General features: G+C 48.3%; 1 long non-coding RNA gene across 1 annotated transcript in view; it reads left to right on the top strand.

Moving 5' to 3' along the window:
* Positions 1–17,603, top strand: part of LOC133235515 (uncharacterized) — a 43,157-nt gene extending 25,554 nt beyond the window's left edge. The window contains exon 2 of the long non-coding RNA XR_009732574.1: positions 16,938–17,603. This is a non-coding gene — a long non-coding RNA (uncharacterized LOC133235515). The remainder of the gene's footprint in view (positions 1–16,937) is intronic.
* The last annotated feature ends 3,947 nt before the right edge of the window (positions 17,604–21,550 follow it).

Genomic DNA, 21,550 nt, shown 5'->3' with positions numbered 1-21,550 from the left:
ATGTGTATGTGTATGTGTGTGTGTGTGTTAGTCACTCAATCGTGTTTGACTCTTTGCGACCCCATGGACTGTAGCTCGCCAGGCTCTTCTGTCCATGGGATTCTCCAGGCAAGACTACTGGAGTGGGTTGGCATTCCATTCTCCAGGGGATCTTCCCGACCCAGGGGTTGAACCTGAGCCTTCCTCATTGCAGGCAGATTCTTTACCATCTGAGCCACCAGGGAAGCCTGAGGAATATTTGAGTAAGTCCCCAAATGAAGGGAGAATGAACCATGGGAAAGCTGAAAGGAGAGGGCTCCGAGTGGGAGGAACCTCCGTGCAAAGGCCCTGGGGGAGGAGTGGGGCTGGGGCAGGGCGGCAGGAGAGTCAGCGATCCTAGGAGGCTGGGTGGGATCTTGTCAGGACTTCAGATTTTACGTGGAGTGAAATGGGCTCCCGTGGAGGGTTTGGAGCAGACAGATACTAATGCCTGATTGTCATGTTATGTGGAGAACCTTGGCTATCCTGTTAAGACTTCAGGGCAGCAAGAGAGATAAGTGAGGCAGCTCTTCAAGCATCCAGACCAGAGTCCCAGGGACTCAGACCAGAGAAGGAGTTGCTGAATATAAACATCATATAGCCAGGAATGTGAAAATAATTAGTGGGGTGGTGAATGGAAAGGCAAGGGGCTGCAGAGGGCAGGAAAGAATGAGATGAAGGGACTGAAGGGAGGCATGTGAGGAGTTCACCTAGAAAGGGAAGTGCGGCAGGGGTGGAGAAGACACAGACCACTGAGGCTCAGAGACATGTAGGATAAGAGGTGAAGGAGGGTGAGGATGAGCAGGCAGGACCTCAAGTGCCTCCAGGAAACAGGACGCAGCACTTCATGGAAATAATGGCATGGGAGGAGAGATGCTTAGACAGAAGGAGAACAAATGTTTCTTCCCGTACGTCATCCCTCTTCTGTGGTAAGCCCCAAGAGGTCAACTCCTTCCCTGTGGGTGAAGCACTGACCACTGACCCCCAGTAATGGGCCAGTCTTGCAGTGGGCACCCAACCTGTTTTTGAGTGAGTGAATGGATGAAATGGATGGAAAGAAGGTTGGATGGAAAGATGGGTAGAAGGAAGGATGAATGGAAGAATAGATGAAAGGAAGGATAGATGGATGGAGGATGGATGGGAGGTCAGATGGGTAGAAGAAGAGATGGAAAGAAGGATGGATGGGGACTCCCCTCGTGGTTCAGTGGTTGAGAATCTGCCTTCCAATGCCAAGGACATGGGTCCGATCCCTGGTCTGGGAACTAAGATCCTACATGTCACAGGGCAACTAAGCCCATGTGCCACAACTAGAGAGCACAAGTACCACAATTAGACCTGATGCAGCCATCTCTATCTGTCTGTCTGTCTATCTATATAGAAGGATGAATGGATAGAAGACAGAAGGATAATATGCTAGCATCAGAGTTAACACTCCTAGTTCAAAGTTACTTTGAAATGAAAGAATGTGTGAAAGAGTAAAAAACAATTTTTTTTGAGTAGTGCACGGGGGAATAATTTGAATCAGATTTATGGATGAAAACCAATTTATAGGTCAAAGTTCCCTTGGAGGATTGGAATTAGAGCAGGAGTTGGCATCATGAAGGGATGTTTTAATCAAGCTGCCTATCCTGACAAGTGCGGCTCTTTATGCAGTATGGGGTTGGAAACAAGTCACACTGTTCTTGGAGTTAAGGAATCTGGGTTCTGGTGAAGCGGATGCTCTCCTTAAGCAGGTAGAGAGCTCAGGGCTCAGGCTAACAGAGCTCAGTGTCCTGGAAGAATATAGGCTGGAGAGAGAAGTTGTCAGGCTTGTTTGGGTAGAATCAAAACTTTCAACCTAAGTTGAGTCATATGATGAACAATCTTTTTCTCTCCTACACTCGGGCTTATTTCTTCTGTATCTCATTCCTTCAAGATGCTCCTAGCAGGACTTCCCTGGTGGTCCAGTGGTTAAGACTTTGCCTTCTAAGGGGGTGTGGATTCCATCCCTGATCAGGGAACTGGGATCCCTGATCTGGGATCCCACGTGTGTGTGTTAGTCATTCAGTCGTGTTCAACTCTTTGTGACCCCGTGGACTGTAGCCCACCAGGCTTCTCTGTCCTTGGAATTCTGCAGGCAAGGATACTGGAGTGGGTAGTGATTCCCTTCTCCAGAAGATCTTTCTGATCCAGGGATTGAATCCAGCTCTCCAGCATTGCAGGCAGATTCTTTACTGTCTGAGCCATCAGGGAAGCCCTCACATGCCTTGGAGCAAATATCTCCCAAAACCATGGAACAGAAACAATGTTTTAACAAATTCAATAAAGACTTTAAAAATGGTCCACATCAAAAAAATCTTAAAAAAAAAAAAAAGCAAAGATGCTTCTAGGAAACTAAGCTAATCAGATAGTCCAATTTATACTAAAGTGTTCATGGCTATTAGGGAATCAGTCATTCCCCTACTTTCCACCAGTTACGCTGAAGGCATTGGAACTAGGACCCAAAGAGAGAAAGTGACTTGATCAACCTGGAGCAGACACCTGTTTCGAGGTGACACTTGTGCTGAGTTTGGAAGGTAGAACAGATATTAGTGCAGGAGAAGAGAGTTGCAGGCAGAGGGAACAGCATGAATAAAGGCATGGGAACATAGGGTTCTTCACGCAGTTCTGATGCATGGGGCAAGGGTGAGGCTTGGAGAAAGATGAGGCTAGAGAGGTGAGATGTAATACTAAGTCACAGATGCCATTGTGTGCTGAGCTAATGGATGTGGATTTGATTCTGTAGGCAGTGGGAAGCTCCTGAAGAATCTGGACCCAACTTATTAGAGGCAATAAATCATAGTGGCTGAGAGCATGGACTCGCTGTGAGTTCAAATGTTGCCTCTGACCCTCACTGACTATGTGACCTTGGGCAAGTTACTTCACCTCTCTGGGCATCAGTACCCATCTGTAAGATTGTACCTACCTCATAAAGGTCATTGTGAAGATAGTAGGTGTTATTGAAGTGCCAAGAACCACAACCAGCGTATACCAGAAGCTCTGTGCTTCTATGCTAGCAGCTATCTTTTTCATCATCATCATTATTACTATTAGTTGGGTTTTAGAAAGCATGTTCTAATCGGCAGTGTTTTTGTGTAAATAGAAGCAGGATTAGACTGCAAATAAGACCAGGTGTGCTAATTCAGGTGGGATGGAATAGATTGTCACCGGAAAGCCAAATCCAGCCTGCTGTCTGTTTTTATAAATAAAGTTTTATATGGAACATGGCCACGCCCACTTATTGACATTCTGACTGCTATTGCCTTTGTGCTACACCAGCAGAATTTAGTTGCAGCATTACCTGGCCCTCAAAACTGAAGTTATTCACTATCTGGCTCTTTACAGAAGTGTGCTGAACCCTCAGGTCGGGGGCAGTTCAGCTTTGGGGCAGTGTCAAGGTTCTGTGTGCCTCCAGCACCTTCAGGAGGGACTGCCATCCTTTTTAAACTCAGGACACATCTAGCTGTACCTTTCCCAGCAGAGTCATCCCGAACAGATGGGCGAGGTGTTTAGATTCTCCCAACTCAATTTCCTCTCTGATTAGTTTGTACTGCTTTGTTGTTCTTTTGCAAATTAATTCTTGCATCTTCAAATCTGTAAAGGAAAAAAAAATATTGAGAGCAGTCCATGACCTTTCTGGCGGTTTTCAATTTCTTTCCTCTTCATTTTTAGCTTTTATTACCCCCAGGATAGCATCTAATTATTTCCTGAATAATCACGTCTCCCGGGCTCTGAGGAAATTTGAGAAGTTTGCTCCCTATTATGTCTTCCAAATTAGTTTCTCTTCAATTTTGGTGCACTTTCTTTTGTCTTTTCATCTTGGTTCAGCCAAAAATAGCCTCTCAAATTGAGTGCTAAATTCTTCAGGATTTCGTTCACTTCAATTAACTTTCCTCAGGACTCTCTTTGGTTTTATAAATGAGGTCTCTGCTCGCTGGGATCTTGGTCCTTAGCCACTGGGCTGCCTTTTCATGTCAGCTTTGCCTCTTGTCTTCATCCTTGTGAAGGATGGGGGCAGGGAGAGGGGAAGAGTGGGAGGAGGTGTAGAAAGAGGCAGGGAATCTGGTGTGTCTGGACTCTGTAGCTTACAGGCTGAGGCAAGTCGACCTTAGTTTTCCCATCTACAGAACTGGAGGAGATGCCTACTGCACTGGAGAGTGTAGCAGTATCAGCACTTTTGATGATGGGAGCTGGGGAGCAAGTGTAGAGTTTAACACTTCTGCAATGTTTCTGAGCCCCTGTGAGGGTCACCAAAGTCCAGACCACTCTCAGATTCTCATAGTCCAATGATCAAGTTCTTACAAGCAGCTTCACTGACAGGAGAAGTTCAGAAAGCAATCAATGATTCTTTATTAGTGTGATATCATCAGTGTAGTGAAATGCTTTTCAACTTACAGATTGCTTACATATCTGTTATGTTATTCCCCAGCCTTCTGGAGTAGCCTGAGCCAAGGCACTGACCCATTTTACAGATGAAGACACTTAGCCAAGACTGATAGTTGCCCAAATATGTTGCCCAGGATCACACAGCTAATCAAGGCAGAGTCACTTAAAACACTGAATCTCACCTCCTTTTTTTTTTTTTTAAACATGAGCTCCACTTCTTCCTTTGTTAGATTTTTAGTGTCCAAGTGGACAGCATTGTCTTAAGAATCTTTCTGCTGGGTGTGTAATATTCCATATTCCAACAGTCCAAAAGCCAGGACTGGCCCAGTCTGAACCAGGAGTCCAGGCACCGGAGCCTCACTGGACATGAGGCTTCAGCCCACGCTGCTGAAGGCCAGGAGCTAGGTCTCGTTTACCTGCCCACGCCCCCCACCCCAGCTCCCAGCATGCCCGAGGCTCACTCCAGGGCTCAGAGAACACCCAGTGGACTCCACACATGAAGTCGAGGAGACTGGGTATGAGTCTTGGTTCTAGTACTTCCTAGTGGGTGACCTCACACTATCCCTGCACCCTTGGGAGCCTCAGTCCTGTCATCTTTTAAATGGGAGCAGTGCCCATTCCATAGGCTGGCAGCAGGCCTTACATAAGGGGATGTGAGAATGTATCTGGAACCACGTCTGTGCTCAGTAAACCCCAGACTCCCTTCCTCTTTGTCGGCCTCCTCTTCTCATTCTGTCTTCCTCTCTCTTGCCTCCCGCCTTCTGCCTGGAATTCTACCTTTAAAGCCTATTTCCCATCACTCTTATTTCCCCATATTTTTTGTCTGTGTGCAGCATGTGGGATCTTAGTTCCCCAACCAGAGATTGAACCTGTGCCCCCTGAAGTGAAAGCTCAGTGTCCCAACACCTGGACAACCAGGAAAGCCCCTCTCTTTTTTGATCCATTGAACAGGACTTTTCCCAAGAGCAAGTGTTTAAAAAGTAAGAGGAGGGAAGGCTGAGGATGGGGACAGGACCCTGCTGAGGGAGGAAAAGGGCCAAAGACAGGGCAGAGGGTCAGAAGTCAGCATTCCCTCCACAAGTCCACTGTGGACTAGTCCTGTTGGTGGGGGTGATTTCCCTCTTTTTCCCCACCTCTGTCTCCTTTAAAATTATAATATGCTGCTGCTGCTGCTAAGTCACTTCAGTCGTGTCCGACTCTGTGCGACCCCATAGACGGCAGCCCACCAGGCTCCCCCGTCCCTGGGACTCTCCAGGCAAGAACACTGGAGTGGGTTGCCATTTGCTTCTCCAATGCATGAAAGTGAAAAGTGAAAGTGAAGTCGCTCAGTCTTGTCCAACCCTCAGCAACCCACTATTTATAAAGGATGACTAAAGAAGCGATGTATGGAACTGTTTCTTACCAGACCTTAAAAAAAAATTTTTTTTTCAAGAAACTGTCTTTTCCTCCAGGATTTGTATTGGTGATCTGAAGAAGCTTGTAAGACCCAGAAGCCTCTGTGTTATTGCAGCTTAGAAGCTGCAATAACAGGCCAGGATCAGGGTTCAAATCCCCACTCTGACTCTTCCTGGCTCCATGACACTGGACCAATGACTTCACCTCTCTGTGCCTCAGTTTCCTCATCTGTAAAGTGGGGTAAGTGATGGCTCCTAGCTCTCAGGTCAGGGAGTGAGCATTAATGAGATAATGTGTCTCAAAGTCCTATAACAGTTCTGGGCAATATTAATCATAAAATAAGAGTAGGATTTCCCTGGAGAACCAGTGCTTAAGACTCCACACTTCAAGTGTAGGAGGTGTGGGTTTGATCCCTTGTCAGGGAAGTAAGGTCCCACAAGCCGCATGGTGCAGCCAAAAAAAAAAAAAAAAGAAGGAAAAATTAAAATTTAAATAATGTGGATGGTTTAGCTGCTAATTTGTGTCCAGCTTTTTTTGTGACCGTATGGGCTGTAGCCCACCAGGGTCCTCTGTCCATGGAATTTCCCAGGCAAGAATACTGGAGTAGGTTGCCATTCCCTTCTCCAGAGGATCTTCCCAACCCAGGGATCGAACCCATAACTCTTGAGTCTCCAACACTGGCAGGTGGGTTATTTTACCACTGAGCCGCCTTAGGAAGCAGCCGCTCTGGATCCTTAGTCATTTCCTGTGGGGAGTCACTCCAGCCACGCAGGACCTTCTTGGCACCTGCTGGGCTTCCTGCATGGAGTCTTAAGCCTCCCTGGGGACTTGTGAGTTGTTTGGAGAATCAGACGTGAGAGTGATTTCTCAGGTGAGAATGGGCAGTGGCAGCCTTGGGTCATCAGCTCCCTAAAGGCCACTGTAGTTCCCAGACCCAGGCCTGAGCTAGAGAGCATGGAGCTGGAGCCAGGCGAGGTGGCTGCTTGGCACTGCCGCTGTGGTGGCACCTAGCGGCACTGGGTGGCAGGCTTGTCCTGCTTTTAAGGCCACCAGTGCCCCCACGGTGTCCCCACGGTGAGGAGGCTCTGCTGGCGTGGCACTGCCCTTCCGCTTCCCACACTCATCCACTGCCCTGCCCTCCCCCGCCTCTGTGCCCACCCGGGGGCTCAGGCTTCTCACTTCCTAAGAAAGGCTGGGACCTGTAAGAGCCCTCACCACCCGACAGGCATGGGCTCACTCAGCATTCGGAGCTTTAATCTCATCTCCTTGCCGCCAGCTGCACAGTCCAGGGGGGCACCCATGTCACAGCAGAAGAGACTAAGGCTCAGAGAAGTTGGGGCACTTTTCCAGCCAGAGGAAGAACCCAGGTCTGACTCCAGGGCCCATGCCCACAGTTTTCAGAGTTTCTGAACTGGGTCATGCCCCTTGTTCACTGGCCTTGGCTCCCAGGGACTGAAGTGGTCGAGGACTGAATCCATAGCCGCACGGTGGGGTCTGCATGTCCTGAATATGTTCAAAGGGACTGGAATTCGACGTCATCATTAATTTGCTTGCAGACCCCTTCCACCAGTCGTGGGACTCCTGAGGCAGAATCGCACCTGCTTCACTTCGGGCCTCAAGCACAGACCTGGAGTTGACACCCGAGCCCCGCTCCTGCAGGTGCTTTGGAACATGAGTTCTCCGAAGGGAGCCAGGGGCTTCTGGGAGTGAAGCGGATGTTCTCCTCCCGGGGGGACCAAAGGAAGCTGTAGGATAACCATGGTTTGAGCTACAACTGTGGGTGAGGAACCGTGATGACACCTTTCATATGTCCTAGGACACATACACCACCCCCCTCAAGGCTGGGGTCGCTGTCCTGTCTCAGGGATGAGGAAGCTGAGGAAAGCGTATATATGCAGGAGCAGGCACGGGAGAGGGTGGCTGCCTTCCACCCGGCCAGGCTGCTGTTGCAGTTCCTGCTAATCTGCCCACAGTCCCCGAGGCTTGAATCTGGGACGGGTCCCCACTCCTTCCCGGTCAGGTCATTCTGAGCTGGTTCATTTTGGTCTTACCTCTCCATCTCCCAGGGAGATGTGCCTGTCTGTCATCCTGCCACTGGGCACTGTTTCCACTCGGTGCCAATCCCTGTCATCTCCATTGAGACCCCATGGCCTCTCTGGGAGCTGACAGTCCTCTGGCAGGGTGTATGATCCCAGCTCCGGCCTCTGCTGACACCCCATCTCTTGACACCCCATCTCTTACACTGGTCCTGCCCAATCCCATCCTGGCAGGACAGGGTCATGTCAGAAGCCCAGCTCCATAAATCATGTGTGTGGGGCTTGGAAAGGTTTGGGGCCAGCCCACCCTGGCCAACCCTAGCCCCGAGATAGTCTCTACAAGCCCCCTCCCCACTCTGGAGAACTAAGCTTTTGCTCCAAGTCCTATAGTGAAGTCCATCTGGGGTCCTGCCTCAGCCCTCAGTCTCTCTCTATGGGCACCCCCCAGACCCAGGGCCACAGCCACCCCATGCTGCCTGACTCCATGTTCTGACCTCCCCCCTGCCCTCCATCACTACAGGCCTGGTCCCATCCTGGGAGGCACCCTCACTTGGGTCCAGCCGACTCCCCATCCCTGGGCCTGCAGGCACACAGACTTGGGTTCCGAGCCCAGGTCCCCTTACTGCTGTGTGACTCTGGGTAACTCAGTCCCGTTGCTTAGCTGAGCCATCATCACATGAAAAAAAGGGCAGTGACTCCTACGTTGCAGCACGGGTGAGAGGATAGACATAAAATCGTCCAGCTAGCACTCACGCTGTCCTCCATCGGTGGTGGCGTTCGCTCATTCACGATTACTGAGCGTCCCCTGTGAGTCCAGGCCTGGGAATACAGTGCTGAGCTGAGCCCAAGCCTGGTTGTTGTGCCTCTGCGTTCCCTACACTCTGGTGAGAGAGATTACAATAATGGACACAGAGCAAGTCCTGCAGGGAGGGTGGTGACTAGAGCTCCAGGAAGAGAGAGCAGGGTGTGGGGAGAGGGCTGGGGGGAGTTCTTCACGGGGGTATGTGGAAGGTAGCCTTTGAGCAGAGACCTGAGTCATGTGAGGAACCAGCCGTGCAGGTCTCTGGGGAGGAGGGAAAGGCTGTGCAAAGGTCCTGAGACAGGTCTTGCCTGGTGCACTTGGAGGGCAGCAAGGAGGCCAGCGTGTCTGAGCACAGTTTGAGAGGGAGCACAGGGGAGGTGCAGTCAGCGAGAGTGGTGGGGGCTGGACCAAGTGGGGGGCTTGTTTTATTCCTGGGGTAGTGGAGGGTGGGAGCGTTGAGAACCAGTGCCGGTTATTGGTCTGTACTGAGTCAGCAACAGCTCCACCCTCACCACCACAATGGCCTGGGAGGATGCAGTTGTCTGCAGGTGAGGAGAGGTAAGCCAGGCAAGCTCCCCAGGGTCCCGGCCCCCCAGCCCTCTCCCACCTCCAGACAGCGCTGGTTCTCAGCTTCTGGCCACGTGGGAGGAGGAGGAGGCAGGCTGGTGACAGGCAGGGCTGCACCCACCTGTTCAGATCCTGGGCTGACTCAGCTTCAGAGAGGAAGCTGGTGAAAGAGGAGAAGAAGAGGTGAGGGAGGTGGAGAAGGAGGAAGAAGAGGAGGAGGAGGCCTGGCAGAGGGGCGCATTAGTGCATCCGCTCTACTGGAACGAGATTTCAAATTCTGTGCAGCACTCATACTTGGGGGACACTAAGTCAAAACCCTTCTGGACCCATCAGTCTTAGATGTCCACAAGTTTTAGTAGTTGGAAACCAAGGAGTTTTAGAAGAAGAAGAAAAAAAAAAACCTGTCCTAGTTCTGTAATTGGCTCCCAAGGCTCTGCTCAACGATTATTAAAATACTGACACGAAGCTCCGGGCCCTATATTTATCATCGCATTGCTAAGATAAGCAGAGGCCTTTCCATGGAGTGTCAGCTATGGTGTGTTTCAAGGTCAGATAACTCACTTTTATTAAGGAAGAGTCTGATTTGCCAAACGAGCAGTACTGAGACTCAGGAGTGGCCCTCAGACCCTCCCGCTGCCCGAAGTGCATGGAGGGATTATGGGAGGTCCAAGAACCTGCTGAAATCACAGACACGGTGTTTCTAAGTTGGTAGTTCTTGTAGTGTGAGCCCTCAGGAGTAGCCTCTCCTGGGCACCTGTTAGCAAGTGCACTGCCCTAGGCCTACTGAGTCACACACTCAGGGGCTGAGGTCCAGGCATCAGGGATCCTGATGCATGCCCTGGTTTGACGGTGGCAAGGGCTGAGCTCTAGAAGAATACAGCGGCAGAGAGTGGGGCCTTGGGAAGCACGCTGGCCAGGGCTCAAATCCCCATGCTGCCACTTAGTCGCTGCGTGACCTTGGTCAAGTTGCTAACCTCTCTGAACTTCTGGGCCCCTGTCTGTGAAACGAAATCACAAAAAGTTTGAGGCACTGGGGGGATTTTTAATCCAACGATGATGGCAGATTCAGTCTTCGTCAGAGAAGAGTCCTAATGATAATGATGATAATAATGTTTTTGAAGAGAGGAGGTGTGTGGGCATAAGTGTGATCAGAAAGACAACTCTGTAGACTGGACTGAACACCTGAGTAGCTACTGCAAATGTCACAGGTGGTCAGGGCTGTGGTTAGAGCGGCAGCCAAGAGAGGTGTGTGTGTTTGGGGAGAGGGGTCCTTGTGAAAGAGTCGTCAGAAGTCAGGTGCACAGGGATTGCAAGCAAGTTGATTCACCCAGCAAATACTTCCTGAGCACCTACAATGTGGCAGCCCAGCTCCAGACCCTGGCTGTGTGGATAGCAGAGGCCTTGCCCTCATGGGGTTCGTGTACCTGCAGGAGATAAAGGCAGTGAGCGAGCAGGCAGGGAACACAAGAGGATCTCAGTGCGTGGTTGGAGCCACGGAGCAGGCTGAACGGGGAGGTGAGGCAGAAGGGGATGTGGGACAGGCAGGGTAGTTGGAGCCGGGGATGATGAGCTGAGACCTGAAGGACAGGCAGGAGCCGGTCAGGACACGGTTCTGGGGGCCAAGCAGAGGGCAGGGCCATGCACAGGGTTGAGCATGTGTTAGATGAGCAGGAGGAACGGTAGCAGCCTGGAATATAGATCCGAGGGTGTCCGGGACACCATGATCCTCCATGGAAGGGCTGTGGCGAGGAACTACCGATATAATGAACATAACCAAGTCTGGGACGGGCCAGCCCTGGGAAATGCCCACCGCTGCCCTGAGATGCAAGCTCTGCACCTCCTGGCATCGTAGGAGTCCAGCCAAACATCAAAGTCAGCTTGGGCACTCTTAATAGAAATAAAAGTTCTGAGGGCTTTAGACCAATATGAGGTGTTACAACAGGAGGCAGTTTCCCCGAAATAGCAAATGTGGATTGAGCCTGCATAAGGAGAACAGACTTGGGGGCACGGGAAAGCGCAATGTCCTCGGCTCCAGTGCACGTCCCAGCCCTGCTCTCACCAGTTTGTGGTTCCGCCCAGTCTCCTCTGTGATGGGAGGAGACGTCCAGTACTATTCGAGCTTATCAAATACTGCAGGGTTGGCCCCCAGAGCATGCGCTGTGATGGGATCAGAGCTGAACTTTGAGATGAGTGGAGACCTTCAGGGGACGGAGCAGCAGGGAGAAAATGGGTGCAGACCACGTGCAGCTGCAGACCCAGTGCCTGGAAGGTGATTGGTGAGATTCCCCCCTTAACTTCACTGGGCCTTAGTTTCCTCATCTGTAAAATGGGCGCAGTCTTGGTGGTAGTTGTGAGGATTACCTGACATAGTATCATACAGTTCTGAGCATGGCACCTGAAACAAACCAAGACTCACTAAATGATTGTTGTTGTTCGGTCACCAAGTCGTGTCTGCCTCTTTGCGACCCCATGGATGGCACGCCAGGCTTCCCTGTCCTTCACTATCTGCCAGGGTTTGCTCAAACTCATGTCCATTGAGTCCGTGATGCCATCCAATCATCTCATCCTCTGTTGTTCCCTTCTCCTCCTGCCTTCAGTCTTTCCCTGCATCAGGTCTTTTCCAATGATGTCGGCTGCTATTATTAATATCAATATCATTGTCATCAGTACTATAGCCAGCAGGGGAAATTATGTCCCTGGGCTGCCTGAAGCGACTCACTGAACTGTGATACCTCTGAGTATAGGACCCTGGAAGAGCAGGCTTCTGTCAGCCAGGCCTCAATTCAGTTCAGTTCAGTCGCTCAGTCATATCCAACTCTTTGCGACCCCATGGACTGCAGCACACCAGGCTTCCCTGTCCATCAACAACTCCTGGAGCTTGCTCAAACTCATGTCCATTGAGTTGACGATGCCATCCAACCATCTCATCCTCTGTCATCCCCTTCTCCTCCTGCCTTCAGTCTTTCCCAGCATCAGGGTCTTTTCCAATGAGTCAGTTCTTCACATCAGGTGCCAAAGTAGTGGAGCTTCAGTTTCAGCATCAGTCCTTCCAATGAATATTCAGGACTGATTTCCTTTAGGATGGACTGGTTTGATCTCCTTGCTGTCCAAGGGACTCTCAAGAGTCTTCTCCAACACCACGGTTCAAAAGCATCAGTTCTTCAGTTCTCAGCCTTCTTTATGGTTCAACTCTCACATCCATACATGACCACTGGAAAAACCATAGCTTTAATTAGATGGACCTTTGTTGGCAAAGTAATGTCTCTGCTTTTTAATATGCTGTCTTGATTGTTCATAGCTTTTCTTCCAAGGAGCAAGCATCTTTTGATTTCATGGCTACAGTCACCATCCGCAGTGATTTTGGAGCCCAAGAAAATAGTCTGCTTCTTTCCATTGTTTCCCCATCTGTTTGCCATGAAGTGCTGGGACCAGATGCCATGATCTTCGTTTTTTGAATGTTGAGTTTTAAGCCAGCTTTTTCACTCTCCTCTTTCACTTTCATCAAGAGGCTCTTTAGTTCCTCTTCACTTTCTGCCATAAGGGTGGGGTCATCTGCATATCTGAGGTTATTGCTGTTTCTCCTGGCAGTCTTGATTCCAGCTTGTGCTTCTTCCAGCCTGGCATTTCACATGATGTACTCTGCATATAAGTTAAATAAACAGGGTGACAATATACAGCCTTGACATACTCCTTTCCCAGTTTGGAACCAGTACGTTATTCCATGTCCAGTTCTAACTGTTGCTTCTTGACCTGCATACAGATTTCTCAGGAGGCAGGTCAGGTGGTCTGGTATTCCCATCACTTTAAGGATTTTCCACAGTATGTTGTGATCCACAAAGTCAAAGGCTTTGGCATAGTCAATAAAGCAGAAATAGATGTTTTTCTGGAACTCTCTTGCTTTCTCAATGATCCAACCTGGAAAATTTTAAGCATTACTTTGCTAGCGTATGAGATGAGTGCAATTGTGTGGTAGTTTGAGCATTCTTTGGCATTGCCTTTCTTTGGGATTGGAATGAAAACTGACCTTTTCCAGTCCCTTGGCCACCGCTGAGTTTTCCAGATTTGCTGCATACTGAGTGCAGCACTTTGACACCATCATTTTTTAGGATTTGCAGTAGCTCAACTGGAATTCTGTCACCTCCACTAGCTTTGTTCACAGTGATGAACACTAAGGCCCACTTGACATTGCACTCCAGGATGTCTGGCTCCAGGTGAGTGATTACACCATCGTGGCTCTCTGGATCATGAAGATCTTTTTGTATAGTTCTTCTGTGTATTATTGCTACCTCTTCTTAATCTCTTCTGCTTCCATTAGCTTCACCCAGGCCTAGACAGATCCAGAAGCCTGGGAGGAGAGGGCAGGGAGCTTTGGAGAGCCCCCAGCAGGTGGCAGCAGGGGACAGAAAGGAGCTGAATTGTGGTCACCTCCTCCTGGAAGACTTCCCAGATTGTTTTGGGCGCTCCCAAAGCCCCTTGCACTTACCAGTCGTGAGACACAGACTCTGCTGTGGTGTAGTACTCTGTCCCTCTATCATACTGAGAACTCTTTGATAGTAAGGCCTAGGAATGACCCAAGTATGTACTTCCTAGGTGAGGTACAGCCAGCTCCCTAGAGAGCAGTGATTGCTTGAATGGATGAATAAATGAACAAAAATAAAGAATTAATGCCTAAATGAATGGGAATAAGTGGCCTGGCTAGTCCAAGGGGGAGTAAGTTTGGGATGGGGACAATCAGATCAGATCAGATCAGATCAGTCACTCAGTCATGTCCGACTCTTTGCGACCCCATGAATCGCAGCATGCCAGGCCTCCCTGTCCATCACCAACTCCCAGAGTTCACTGAGACTCACGTCCATCGAGTCAGTGATGCCATCCAGCCATCTCATCCTCTGTCGTCCCCTTCTCCTCCTGCCCCAAATCCCTCCCAGCATCAGAGTCTTTTCCAGTGAGTCAACTCTTCGCATGAGGTGGCCAAAGTACTGGAGTTTCAGCTTTAGCATCATTCCTTCCAAAGAAATCCCAGGGCTGATCTCCTTCAGAATGGACTGGTTGGATCTCCTTGCAGTCCAAGGGACTCTCAAGAGTCTTCTCCAACACCACACTTCAAAAGCATCAATTCTTCAGCGCTCAGCCTTCTTCACAGTCCAACTCTCACATCCATACATGACCACAGGAAAAACCATAGCCTTGACTAAACGGACCTTTGTTGGCAAAGTAATGTCTCTGCTTTTGAATATGCTATCTAGGTTGGTCATAACCTTCCTTCCAAGGAGTAAGTGTCTTAATTTCATGGCTGCAATCACCATCTGTAGTGATTTTGGAGCCCAGAAAAATAAAGTCTGACACTGTTTCCACTGTTTCCCCATCTATTTCCCATGAAATAGGGAGGTATCATGCCTTTCGCCTGGAAGGATCTTGGCTTGAGGCAACTGCACATCCTTTCTTGGACACAAGGGGGCGCCATCACTGCAGCCCCCACATTAAGAGCCTGAAGGACTCGGAACACTTCGCAGTGAAACTGACCTGATGCTTAAGTCAGAAGGGACCCAGTCCTTCTAGGGCGCAGATTGTCAATTATAGGAGGAAGAACTTGCTGATGATGATAGTCAGCTTACCATGCAGGTGGTGAGCTCTGCATTGCTATAGGTGTGCAAGTGAAGAAGGCTGGCCTCAAGCCGAGGTCTCCGGAGTGAACCCCAGGACTTTGCCTGAGATATCTGCAGTTTGCTGGTTTCCTGACCCACCCTTGGCAGCTGCTGGTGCTTCCTGAGGTGGGAGGGACCTAGGAAGCCCCCTAGTTTCTGCCTGCTGGGGAGGGGAAGGGAAAGCCTTTTTATGGGTCTCCTTAGAAGGCAATGGCACCCCACTCCAGTACTCTTGCCTGGAAAATCCAATGGACGGAGGAGCCTAGTAGGCTGCAGTCCAAGGGGTTGCTGAGGGTCAGACACGACTGAGCGACTTCACTTTCACTTTTTACTTTCATGCATTGGAGAAGGAAATGGCAACCCACTCCAGTGTTCTTGCCTGGAGAATCCCAGGGACGGGGGACCCTGGTGGGCTGCCATCTCTGGGGTCGCACAGAGTCGGACACGACTGAAGCGACTTAGCAGCAGCAGTTAGATAGGCCCCTTGGCTTCCCAGGTGGTACTAACCATAAAGAACCCACCTGCTAACACAGGAGACATAAGAGAAGCAGGTTTGATCCCTGGGCTGAGATGACCCCCTGGAGAAGGGCATGGCAACCCACTCCAGCATTCTTGCCTGGAGAATCCCATGGACAGAGGAGCCTGGCAGGCTACAGTCCATGAGGTTTCAAAGAGTTGGACACGACAGAAGCAACTTAGCATGCATGCACGCATGCATTAGTCCCCTTCCTCCTTCCATGGCAGACACCTTCCTTTTCTGACAGCTCAGCAAGGTTCCCCCAAAGTAGCTCCATTTCTTTTTTGGAATCATTTCACATTGTATAGAAAGTTGCAGCAGTAGTACAAAGATCTCCACCCTGTCCCCACCCCCCACCCCACCCCCGGACCAAACCATTTGAAAGTAAGTTGCTAATGTGATACCCTATCAACCTTAGATATTTTGGGAGCGACAAAACAGTTTGTATCTGCCTCACCTCAAGCCCCCACATCAGAATCAATACTTGATGTTACCCTGAATCAAGCATTAGTACTATGACAGTTGCCAAATGGTGATTTTCTGATTCTGCCATCCCTTCTAATGGATCGATCAGCAATCCGACTATAAGGAAAAGCTTTCTCCTCTCCCAGTAACTCAGTCATTGATGTGTGGACTCAGTGTGGACGCCTGGATTCCCACTGTGTTTAATAGGTTATGATCTGTCACTCTGATTGTTTATTTTGATGCTCAAATGGTCCCAGGTCTGGCCAGTGGGAGCTCCTTAACACTGCCTCCTGTGTGCTTTAGACGTGCACCCATATTCTTTATATACTTCCTTATTTTCTGGTTTCCCTGGTGGCTCAGATGGTAAAGAATCAGCCTGTAATTCAGGAGACCCAGGTTTGATTCCTGGGTTGGGAAGATTCCCTGGAGAAGGGAATGGCAACTCAAGGGAACGGCAGCCCACTCCAGTACTCTCGCCTGGAGAATCCCATGGACAGAGGAGCCTGGCGGGCTGCAGTCCATGTGGTCACAAAGAGTCGGACACGACTGAGTGACTGACACTTTACTTTCTCGCACAGGGTGTTGCAGGCTGATCTTATATTCCTGCCCCTGTTTTCTCTACTTATGACAAATGTGGATTTGTCGTCCTGCAGAGGGGCACTTTCAAACCCTGTTGCTCTAACACGCCAACCCTCAGAAGCCTCACAGTGCAGGAGGGGAGAAACTGGACTCTGCAGTCAGACTGACCTGGGTTCAGATCCCACCACTTACTGTTTCCATGGGCAACTCATTCAAACCCCCAGGAGTCTTTCCTCATCTGTAAAATGGGCACATTTGTCCTATTGCTTCAAAGGGGAAGAAATGAGGGAGCCCTCTCCTAAACACAGGTGGCTGTCTCCCGGAGCTCACTTTGCTGCTGATGATGTAACACCACCAGCACCAGCAGGTGACCAGTGGCTGGGAAATTGGGAAGGGGACTCCTGGACCCACTGCAGAGTGTACAGAGCTGAGTTAGAGACCCTAACTCAATTGGGCTCACCAGTGGGATGCTTTGTCTGTCTGAGCTGACATCTCTTTCCTCCCAACAGGACTTGACATTTATCCCCTGTCTTCCAACACCTTGTCGTGGGGGAAGAAGGACGTCTATAGGAATGAGACCTGTGCCACTGGGGCTTTGTGAGGGGGAGCCCTGACATCTTAGAGATGCCCTGAAAGCCCGGCTACAGAGAAATCTCCTGGGACACAACAAGTTCTCAGTGACTGACGACGACTCCTATGCTTCTGCTCTTCAGATGGTTGAATGAGTTTGGGACATGTTGCATGATGGAGCATTCTTCAAGATTCTTGATGCAGAGCGAGATAATACAGATGCTGGTCACATGGACATATTTTGCTTCTGGAAGTTGGGCTCTGAGCTTTCCCTGTCTCTGAACTCTCTCCAGTGCCAATAACTCAGGGCTTGTCACATGATAGACGCATGCATGTGTGTGCACGCTAAGTTGCTTGCTTTAGTCTTGTCCAACTGTTTGCGAACCCGTGGACTGTAGCTGGCCAGCCTCCTCTGTCCATGGGATTCTCCAGGCAAGAATACCCCCTGGAGTAGGTTGCCATGCCCTTCTCCAGAGGATCTTCCCAACCCCGGGATTGAAGCTGCGTCTCTTAAGTCTCCTGCATTGGCAGGAGGGTTCTTTACTAGTGACACCTGGGAAGCCCCCACAGATGCACAGTAAACGCTGAATGGATCAGCATCCTTTCTCCAGTCTCAATCTCCTTACTTGCTAACTCCTCGTCACTTTCCCATTTTCCCTGCCTCAGATTGTCTCCTTTTCCTGGCCTCCGCCTTCTGCCCTTCAGCACCCCCTTGTGGTCTCTAAGCACATCATGCACCTTAGCTGTCTCTGCAGTGATCCAGGCCTCCATCATGCTTGTCTAACTGGCTCTGTCTCCAGAGACACTGCCCGCATGCATTCCAAACCCAGCAGGGACACTGTTGCCTGCTCCGTGCCAGCTCCTTAGCCAGACATTCAAGGCTCACTACCTCCTAGCCCTATGGGGGTGGTCTGGTCCCCAGGTAGAACCTAGGAAGCCACTTTTAAACCAGCTTACCCCAAGGAATCCTGCTTCCCTGCAGGATATTAATATAGCTACCTCCGTTCTCCTTAGATTAGTGTTTGCTGGGTAGATCCTTTCCTGTACTTTCCTTTTAAACTGATTTGTATCTTTATATTCCAAGTGTGTTGCTGTAGACAACATATGGCTAAGTCTTACTTTTTTATCCAGTCTGACAATATCTATCTCCTGTGTGGATGCTATTTAAATTTAATGTGACTATTGGTATGATTGGGTTTATATCGACCTTCTTGCTGTCTGCTTTCAATCCGTCCTACCTAGTCTTTATCTTACCCTCACCTCTTTTTCTGCTTTTCCTTTCTTTTGGCCAATCAACTACTTTTATGGTTCTATTTTCTGTTCCTTGTTGGCTTATTTCATGCCCAATTGTTAAGCAGTTGATTTCAGGTTTGCATGTGTGCGTGCTCAGTCGCAAGCAGTCGTGTCCACCGCTTTTCTGACCCCATGGACCGCAGCCCTCCAGGCTCCTCTGTCCGTGGAATTTTCCAGGCAAGAATACTGGAGTGGGTTGCCATTTCTTTCTCCAGGGAATCTTCCTGACCCAAGGATTGAAACTGTGTCTCCCGCATTGGCAGGCAGATTCTTTAGCACTGTGCTGTACTGCGTCTTCAGCTTATTACAGTCTCTATATTCAAGTATGCCCACGTGTCATGGAAGAACCTACAATAGGACATTTCATTCTCCATCAGCTTTTTGAGCTATTACTGTCGTGCATCTTATTCTCCTTATTTTATGAAACCACAATAAATTACTATCTTAGGTTCAAATGGTCAGTTGTCTTTTAAAGAGAGTTTTTAAAGCATGTTTCTTATTAACCCTTTTGCGTCTCATTTCTAGTGCTCTTCATTCCATTGTATTGGTCCATATTTTACATCTGATTGTAAGTCTCCTTCCTCCTAAAGGAGTTTGTTTAACATTTCAGTGCTTGTGATGAGGTCTTTCAGCTTTTGTGTGTCTGAAAAGAGTCTTTTTTTTTTTTTAAGTTGCATTGAAGCATAATTTACATATAAAATATGCCCTTTTAAAATGTGCAGTTTGATGTATAATTCAACAATTTCCACTATCTAATTTTAGAACATTTTTGTCACCCACAAAAGAAAGCCCATAGCCATTTGCACCCACCTTTAATTCTCCACCTCTCCACAACCTTGGTCAACTACTGTTCTACTTTCTGTCTCTATGGATTTGCCTACTCTGGACATTTCATGTAATTGGAAACACAGTATGTGGCATTTTGTGTCTGACTTCTTTCAGTTAGTGTGTTTTTGTCGTCTGTCCGTGTTATGGCATGTATCAGTACTTCATTCTTTTTATGGCAAAATATTTCATCATAGGGGCATTCCATATTTTATCTATTCATCAGCTGATGAAGATTTGGGTTGTTTTCACGCTTGCCTACTACAAATAATTCTGTTACATATGTACACTCATGTACACGTTTTTATATGGAAATTTGTTTGCATTTCTCCTGAGTGTATACCTAGGAGTGGGATTGCTGGGTCATAGGCTTCCCAGGTGGCTAGTGGTACAGAACCCTCATGCCAACGCAGGAGACTTAAGAGACACAGGTTCAGTCTCTGGGTTGGGAAGATCCCCTGGAGAATAACATGGCAACCCACTCCAATATTCCTGCCTGGGAAATCCTGTGGACAGAGGATCCTGGTGGGCTACAGTCCATGGGGTTGCCAGGAGTCAGACACGACTGAAGTGACTTAACATGAACACATGTAGTAACTCTGTATTTACCCTTTAAATGAGACTACTTTCCACAGTACCTGTACCATTTCAGTCTCACTGGCAATGTCCCACGGTTCCAGTTTTCTGCATCTTTACCATCCCTTATTGTTTATTTGTCTTCATTTTCGTAAGACATTTCCACTGTGGATAGAATTAACAGGTTGACGTTTTCTTCTTTCTGCTTTTTGGTCATGTTGTTCCATTTTCTTCTAGCTTTCAGTGTTTCCAGTGAAAAGTCTGTTGTTGTTCTTGTCTTTCCCTTGTCTCACTACAGCTTGTGCTTTCTCTCTCACTGCTTTTAAAGTTTTTTTTTTATCATTAGTTTTACGCAGTTTGTTTATACTGTATTTTTATCTTCCCTGTGCTTTAAGTGGGTTGAGCTGCTTGATTCTGTGGATTAATAATTTTCATCGACATTTAAAAATGTTTGGCCATTATTTCTTAGGATATTTTTTTCGGTGCTTCCATCAGCTTCTTTTTTCTCTCCTTTGGGGACACCAGTGCTATGAATATTAGGCCCCTCGCTTTATAGCCCACAATGCTGTATTCAGCCCCTTTCCCTTCTCCTCTTCCTCCTCTTCCTTTTCCTGTATTTCATTTTGGATAGTTTCCACCACTATTCATAAAGTTCACTAATCTTTTCTTCTGCTGGAACAAACTTTCTGTTAATCCTGTCTGTATTCCAGACATTCTACTTTTAATCTCTAGATGTTTGATTGGGAGTTTTTATATCTTCCATATCTCTCCTTTACATGCCTATGCTTTTATTTATCTTCTTGTATATATAGACTATTTTTAAACAGCTGTTTTAATGTTAATCTACTACCTCTATCACCTACATTATTTCTGGATCTGTTTCAATTGAATGAGTTTTCTCCTCATTATGGCTCACACTTTTCTATGCTTCTTTGCATGCTTAGTACTTTTCTTAAGTTATTCTGGATTTAATGTTGGATGATGGATTTATTAAATTTTCTTTAAATATTTTTGATCTTTGTTCTGAGATGCAGTTAAGTTAGCAGAAGCAGTTTGATATCTTTGAGGCTGTCCTTTAAGCCTTGTTATGTGTGAGATCAGCCCTGGGATTTCTTTGGAAGGAATGATGCCAAAGCCGAAACTCCAGTACTTTGGCCACCCCATGCGAAGAGTTGACTCATTGGAAAAGACTCTGATGCTGGGAGGGATTTGGGGGCAGGAGGAGAAGGGGACGACAGAGGATGAGATGGCTGGATGGCATCACTGATTCGATGGACATGAGCCTGAGTGAACTCCAGGAGTTGGTGATGGACAGGAAGGCCTGGCGTGTTGTGATTCATGGGGTCGCAAATAGTCAGACACAACTGAGCGACTGAACTGAACTGAACTGATGTGTGTTCTTTCAAGCTGCTCAGTTTGGGGTAATTTGTTATGGAGCAATAGATAGCAATTACAGAATGCAACCACTGTGGGAAGCTCTGCTCACTAGACTGATAATCCATGCTTACCTCCAGCCCCTTCAAGAAGAAACACTCTCTCTGCTCCTTTGTTCCCTCACTCCAGATACAAAACAACTCCTAAGTGAGAACATTTGATTGGTAGGATTTACATCATGTGCTGAAAAAAATAGAATCCAGCTTCTCTATGGATGAGAAATATCTGTCTTGTTTGGGTTTCCTGCTTGCGTGCTTATAGTAACCTTGACTTCTTCTTAGCTATTATTAATTAGTGACCTATGTCACTAAATCACTAAAGTCTTGTCCACTAAACTATAGGCTCCCTGAAGGGAGAAACTATCTGTTTTGTTTGTTGCTCATTCCCTTGCCCCTAACATGGGGCCTGATACAGAGTAGGTGCT

The sequence above is a fragment of the Bos javanicus genome, chromosome 22 (genome assembly GCF_032452875.1).
Source record: "Bos javanicus breed banteng chromosome 22, ARS-OSU_banteng_1.0, whole genome shotgun sequence".
Taxonomy (NCBI): domain Eukaryota; kingdom Metazoa; phylum Chordata; class Mammalia; order Artiodactyla; family Bovidae; genus Bos; species Bos javanicus.
The sequence above is the reverse complement of the archived record's forward strand: the minus strand, read 5'-3'. Positions and strand labels throughout refer to the sequence as shown.